The 7637-nt window shown below is 40.5% G+C and overlaps 1 protein-coding gene across 8 annotated transcripts in view; it reads left to right on the top strand.

Annotated features, from left to right (window-relative positions):
• Fam49b (family with sequence similarity 49 member B) overlaps window positions 1-7637 on the top strand; it is a 121203-nt gene that overhangs the window by 70552 nt on the left and 43014 nt on the right. For 7 of the 8 annotated variants that reach the window (XM_029569538.1, XM_029569543.1, XM_008845475.3 and 4 more), the window contains exon 2: window positions 4306-4344. The exons of the other annotated variant lie outside the window; for it this stretch is intronic. The gene's annotated coding sequence lies outside the window, so the exon portion shown is untranslated. The remainder of the gene's footprint in view (window positions 1-4305; window positions 4345-7637) is intronic. 8 annotated transcript variants of the gene reach the window in all.

Raw genomic sequence — 7637 nt, 5'->3', positions numbered from 1 at the left:
TAAGTCGTTTTGAGACAGGGTCTCCCTGTAGGCCCAGCTGTCCTAGAACTCACTATGTAGACCAGACTGGCCTTGAACTCACAGAGATCCCCCTGCCTCTGCCTCCTGAGTGCAGGGATTAAAGGCGTGCGCTACCACGCCTGGCCTTAAAAAATATTTTTAAAATTATTTTTTGTTATTTTGTCTTCTTTTCCCGGAGCTGAGGACCAAACCCAGGGCCTTGCACTTGCTAGGCAAGCACTCTACCACTGAGCTAAATCCCCAATACCCCCCCCCAAAATTATTTTTATTTTATGTATATAAGTGTATTGCCTGCATATATGTGTGTAAGTGCACCTGTGTTGTCCAGGCCTGCAGAGGTCCGAACAGGGTGTTAAGATACCCCTGGAACTGGAGTTGTCAGCCACTATGTAGGTGCTGAGAATTGAACCCAGGTCCTCTGCAAGAGCAGCCAGTGCTCTTCAGTATGAAACCCTGACAAAACAGGGAAAGGAGGGAAAAGGGGCTACAGAGGGCAATGTAAGACAAGGATGAACACAGAAAGCAGGCTGTGAGAGTAGAAGCTTGCTAAGGGGCACTGGGCAGATGGAGAAGAAGCAAGACTGAATGAACAAAACCAAATTTTGTTTGATAATCCTATAATGAAATCTACTTTTTTTTTTTTTTAAAAAAAATTATATATAGCCAGGCATGGTGGCACACACCTTTAGTCCCAGCACTAGGAGACAGAGGCAGGCGAATCTCTGCGAGTTCAAGTCCAGCCTGGTCTACATAATGAGTTCTAGGCCAGCTGGGGCTACAGAGAGACCCTGTCTCAAAAAGACCCCCCCTCCCGAAAAATTATATACACTTGATCCTTTTCTAATTTCTCTCCTCTTCTCCTAACTATATAATCTATATCTTTTACATCTGTTCTGTTTTTCAAAAAAATTTTATAGATTAGCTTGAAATTTCAAGTTCTTAAAAATTATTCCAGTATTTGTTGGGATTGACTAATAATGCACTCCTGTAGTATTTATTGTCTGGTCATGGTCAGTGGCCCATTAATTGATTTTCTTTGTTTCTAAGATGGTTTTTAAGGTTGTTTTGTGTGTGCCAAGGAAACTGTGAACAAATTGAGTTCAATTAGATTTTATTATGTACCCAAATGGAGGAATGGAGCCCAGGTTGCATAACTAATTATAGTTATGGTCATGTCCCAGAATACTGCAGAGCTTTAAATTGAGTTCCAACTCCTGTAGTCTTGAATGAAAAGCAAGATTTAATGAGGAGGACTGGGGAGATTGCTCAGTAACTTGGAAAGCCAAGTTAAATTGGCTTGAATTATCCAATTTAAATATTAGCTGAAGTTATTTATGACTCGATGTTTTATTTTAAAAGGGTGAATATAATTTTGTTTTTTAATATTTTATTTATTATTTTTATTTTGTGTATGTATTAGTCACTTCTCTGTTGCTGTGATAGAAACACTGACCTGAGCAACTTATAGAAAGAAGAGTTTATTTGAGCTTACGGTCCCAGGGGAATTACAGTCCATCATGGCAGGGAGGCATGGTGGCTGGAGGTAGCTGGACCAGGAGCAGCAGAAGCTAAGCTCTTACATCATCATGCAGGCACAGGAAGCAAGAGAGCGACTGGAGATCTAGCAAGGCCTAAGAACTCTCTAAGTGCACCCCCAGTGACTTGCTTCCTCCAGCAAAAACTTCCCAAAACAGTGCCATCATCTGGAGACAAAATGTCCAAACACTTGGAGCCTATAGGGGACATTTTCATTCAAACCACCACAGGGTGTATGAGTATATTGCCTGCATGTATGTGAGTGCACCCGTGTCATACAGTGCTATGGAGGTCAGAAGAGAGCTTCAGATTCCCCTGGAACTGGAGTTAAGGATGGTTCATAGCCACTATGTGGGTGCTGGGAATCAAACCCGGGTCCTCTGCAAGAACAGTCAGTGCTCTTAACTGCCGAACCATCTCTCCAGCCCCAATTTTAGGTGTTTTATTACATCTTGGTTTAAGAACTAGACAGAAACTGGGTGTTGTGGGGGCACAGGCCTTTAATCCCAACACTCAGGAGGTAGAAGCAGGTGGATCTCTGTGAAACTGAGGCCAAGGATCTCTGTGAAACTGAGGCCAGCAAGTTCCAGGCCTGCTAGTGGGAGTACAGGAAGACCTTGCCTCCAAAAAAAAAAAAGCTAGACAATAAATTGAAATTTCCGTATGGTTTTATGCATATGACATTAGTTTGTCCCTGTGGTTTGTAGAAATGTCCAGCCAAATCACTTGTTTCTGGGTGGCTGCAGTGGTCTTTGCAAGAAAAAGAAAAAAAAAGTCATTCATTCTATTTGTATTAATATTTATCTAAAGGTGTTTTGTGGATAACCATAGTGGTTAGGTTTTGAACATAAATAATTCCCATACATAGACAAAAGTGAATGATTCAGGATTAATAGCATAATAAAATTTAGACAGTGTGAAATTCTAAGGCAGAAGTTTCAAATCAATGGTTTATATTCAGTCCTCAGAATATTTCATTTGACTTATTGAGTGTTGCTAAAACTTCCATCAGTTGCTAGGAACCAAAATTTGTTTGACATGAATATCTAACGGACTATTTTAGCTTCGCATGTTAATAGCAGTGGTCCATTTGGGTCAAACATACAGATGATTCTAGTTTGCACTTCTACCTAAAGTGGTTTCAGTCAGTCCTGTCTGTGCTGTAGAAACTTTCAAGTATAGAAGACAGTTAGATCTAATACTGCTTTGCAACTGGAATCTTCAGCTCCGGGTTGGTAGGAGATAGTAGGGGTGAGAATTTTAGTGTGGAACAAAAAAGAGTGTACATGGGAGTATACAAGAAAGAGTAGTGGAAGACAACTTCAGGGGTTTATTTATTTAAAGTATGATAGGGTTTTGCCTGTGTGTGTGTGTGTGTGTGTGTGTGCGTGTGTGTGTGTGTGTGTGTGCGCGTGCGCGCTGTGTGCATGCAGTGCCTGCAGAGGCCAGTAGAGGGCATGCGATTCCCTGAAACTGGAGTTATGCACGGTGTTTAGCTGGCATGTGGGTGTTGGAACCAAAGTCCTCTGCAAGAGCAGCCCATGCTGAGCCATCTCTCCAGCCCCTTTGCTTGCTCATGTAAAAATATCGGTGACAACACCACATTTCAGCCTGTAGAAGACAGTGTTAAACGTAAGATTATTTTGCATCTGGGAAAACAGTGTCCCATCCCCTCAAAATGCTTCCCAGAATATTCCACACGGAAACCAGTTTTGTTAAATCCAGGATTCCTGAGTTACAAAATAAGCAATTAAGGGAAGAAGGTTTTACATAAAAATGACTAGTCACTTTGGTTAGTCAGATTATTCTCTATGTGAAGTAAACAATTACACTGGTGAATTTTATAATGGCTTTAGTTGCTCTTAGTTACAAAATTATAATCAAGTCATTCTGAAGATCTCATTGTACCTAAGATTATTTTAGGCTTTGAAGTGGTAAAACAATCCTTTGAGTACTTTATGGTTTACTTTAGTTTTACCAGATGGGTAATTATCATGGAGTATGAATTGAGTTCCTAGAATAAAACTGGTGTTTAATACATTGATTCCAAGTGAACGTAAGCTGGGGTGAGAATAATTTTAGCTCCTGATACAATTGCACAGGGAAGCTGCCAGTTTTCATTCTCTTGTTATCCTGTTTCATAAGCTGTGATATGAATTATTTTCTTAGCATACTATTTGTCTTTGAATGTCTTGAAGATGAAATTTAGTTTGTTTAGCCATTCGTTGGTCTTTTGTAGGGCTTAATATGATGCTTTACTCCTAGTAGGTCCTCCATAAACAGTGTTTGGATTGATCCAAGAAAATACACATATAACATCCATGCTACAGCATGCATAGACTTAAAAAGAGTGTATGGGTATGGTATATGTACTTGTTAGTGTGGGTGAGTGTATGCCCTTGGAAGCCAGAGGTCAACATTATTTTTCCTCAATTGTGTGCCACTTTTTTTGGAAATAGTCTCTCACTGAACCTCAAACTCATTGATTTGCCAGGCTGGGTAGCCAGTGAGCTCCAGGGATCTGCCTGTCTCTGTGCTCCTACTCCTTTACTGCTGGGGTTAAAAATTCCATCTTCTATGCCCCCTTTTTATGTGGGTCCAGGGATCTTGAGGCCTCATGCCTGCATGGCAGACACTTTACTACTGAGGCAGCCCCTAGCCCTCTACTTTTAGAGTTAGTTGTAATAAGTAACTTGAAAGTGTAATGATGTTTTAGACTTTGTTCCTTTTTTTTTTTTCTTTAAACAGATAGAAGGACAAGGACAGAATCACCAGCACTGGCTGAAGGTAAATATGTCTTTGGGGGAAATGATTATTTACATATAAATTAAAATTATTTAAATACAAATTTGCATTAAGTAAATTGATTTAGGGAACATGTTCTTTATATTGAACTACTAGAAATATAATTAGATAATATTGTGTTGTTTCTGACTTAGAATAGGAATGGGGAACATGTAAATTAATAGAGCTTTTATTTACAGCTTTTTTCAGTAGAAGAGATGTTTTTCCTTTCTAAGTAATTTTAGCTGTAACTAGTAGAGCTGACCAATAAAAGTCAAACAAGTTTAATAGTATAAGAGGAGAAAAAGGAGGGAAGGAGAGAGGGAGGGAATGAATAAATGAGAATCTCCACTGGGAACTAGAAAGGAAAGACAGACACTTTGTATTACCTTAAATAAGAATTTGACCGCTCTCATTTGTTCTGGCTCTTTAAAAAAGTGTCGGGGCTGGAGAGATGGTTCAGCAGTTAAGGGACCTGGCTGCCTTTGCAGAGGACTTGGGTTTGGTTCCCAGCACCCACATGGTGGCTAACAACCATCCCTGTTCATAACCAGTTTCTGAGAGCAGATGCCCTCTCCTGGCCTCCACATGTATTGCATGCACTTGGTGCTCCTACATGTGGGAAAATACTCATGCACATAAAATCATAAAGAATCTCAGAAGGGCAAGATGGCTCTGCTGATAAAAGTGCTCCCACTGAGCCTAACCTGAGTTCCATCCCCAGAAATTGGAAGGAGTTAATCGATTCCAATGAGCTGTCCTCTGACCTCCACACACATAGCTACATATGAACACACACACCCATCTAAAGAAAGATTAAATAAAGATGACATAAATCTTAGAAGGAAAGAGTACTTAACAAAAAAAATGTAGTTACCAAAATACTTAAATTTGTAATCCTGCAATTATTTATTTACCAATATCTTACTTAAAACAAGTTAATAGATATTCAAAAATGTTTTATAGAGGTATTTGTGGTTTTTCAACAAAAATAATCAGTTAAAAATGTCCTTTTGTCCCCTTCTGAGTCACAAACAAGAACATAATTACATTTTGAAACCAGCTTGTCATGTTTTTAGAGTAGACTGTTGTCATGACAGTCCCTCAGAATTGTCTCCATTTTCCCTGCTCTGTGTCTAATTCAGGAGTGCTTAACCAGTTGTCATGTGGTTTGCTGATCTAGAGAAGCCTATCCATTCTGTCCCAGAGTAATGTTTCTAATAACGACTCACCATTGTGTGAGGAAGCCAGTTAGATTGAAATACTGTCAACAAATAGTAGAAACACAAATTTGTAATAGAGAAATTAGTGTTTCTTCCATCAGTATATAAGTGTTAGGAACAAATGTGCTATTCACTGTTGTCTAGTTGAGTGCACATAGCTGTAATGTGAAAATACCTGTAATTTTAATTAATGACAGATTTGTAGGAACTTCTAATACTACTGTAGTTTGTCAACTATAATCATGATTGAAGGAATTGCTGATTTTCATGTAGAAGTTAGTAAAAAGTTTCCTGTTGAGTTTTATAGATGATTGCATTTAAAAAATGTTTTTATTGCGTTTTTGTGCATTTATATAATAGATCTTAATCAAATTTAGACTCCCTCCCCCATCTGCCCCCCCATCGCATTTCATGCATTCTGTCATATTTATTAAGTCCTATCTGGTCAAGCATTTGTACCCAGATGTCCCTCAGTACAAGTTCATCCACTGGCGTCTAGTCATTGCATCTAGAGTTACTCCCTAGTACTCTCCCTCAACCAGCAGTAATCAGTTGCCAGTAGTTTCTCAGCTAGGGTTGGGGCCTGCTGCCCATTTCTGTTGTTCTTTGCTGAGTTTTTGACTGATTGAGTTGGCATCAGTCTTGTGCATGCTGTCACCATTGTTGTAAGATGATTGTGTTCTTTATGAACCCCAGATAATGACAAAAAACTCCATCATCCACCCTTTATCCGCCCATAAATATAGTTCTTCGGGATTTAGGTAACTGATCTTCAGGAAGGTGAGAGATGCTTGGTATGGTTGTATAGGACTGTAATCCCCGCATTCTAGAGACTGAGATGAGATGAGGAGTGCAAGTTGGTGGCTGGCCCTTACATAGAGGGACCCCACCCACTACCACCAAAACAACAACAACAACAACAAAACACAAACCCAAACAACCAAAAAAACAAGATATACATTCATTCCTATTTGCTGTGGGAAAAACACTGACCAAAACCAATTTGGGTGGAAAGGGTTTATCTTACATCTCCCAGGTCACAGTTCATTAGTAAGGGAGGCCAATACGGGAACTCAGGGCAGGAACCTGGAGGCAGGAACTGAAGCACAGACTATGGAGGAACGTTGCTTACTGGCTTAGTTCGCTGACCCGTGCTCAGCCTATTTTCTTATACAATACAGGACCACCTGCCTACGGGTGGCACCGCCTGCCTACAGTGGGCTAGGTCCTCCCACATCATTCAACAATCAAGAAAATGCTCCACAGACATGGCCACAGGCCAATCCATTAGAAGAAATTCCTCAATTGCGGTTTCTTCTTCCCAAGTGTGTCAGGTTGACTGCTAAAGCTATCCAGCACAATTGACCTTGTCAACTTGACACACAGACATACCAGTATTAAACCACAACCTTTCCATTTCTTATCCCCAAGATAACGATGTTAATATTACAGCATCAGATGGTACAACTTTAAAATTCCCACAGTCCTTAGGAAAAAAAAAAAAACTTCAAAAATTCAAATCCTCTTTTAAAAGTCTTTTAACTGTGCACCTCTAAAATCCAAAAACAAGTTGAATACTGTCTTATTTCAAAATGGAAGAATCGGGCACACTTAAGCAAACCCTGAGTCTTGCAAAGTAGCTCAGGGCTGGGATTCACTCACAATCTTCCAGACTCCAAAGTGCTTCAGCAGCTCCACTTCTCTGGCTTTGTTGTCCACAGCACACACAGCTTGTCTCACAGGCTCAGGCTGGCTCCACTCCAGGCCTACTGCTACCCTTGGTGGTTGTCCCATGGTCCCGGCATCTCCAGAATGCTGGGGTCTCTACTGAAGCTGAGGCTGCACCTTCACCAGTAGGCTCTTCTGGCCTCTCAGGGTGCAAAGCTTCAGATTATCTCCATGAACTCTTCAATCCTGGGGTGTCTTCACAACTGAGGCTGCACCTTCACCTTTCCTGGCCTCTCACAGTGCCAAGCCTCAGCTACTCTCTAGGACCTGTTCATGCCTTCAAAACCAAGTAGGTAGGAGACTTACACATTACCAAGTCCTGCTTCCAGCTTGAGATGGCACTTA

This window comes from Nannospalax galili, unplaced genomic scaffold (assembly GCF_000622305.1).
Source record: "Nannospalax galili isolate Female #2095 unplaced genomic scaffold, S.galili_v1.0 scaffold380, whole genome shotgun sequence".
NCBI classification, from domain to species: Eukaryota; Metazoa; Chordata; class Mammalia; order Rodentia; family Spalacidae; genus Nannospalax; species Nannospalax galili.
The sequence above is the reverse complement of the archived record's forward strand: the minus strand, read 5'-3'. Positions and strand labels throughout refer to the sequence as shown.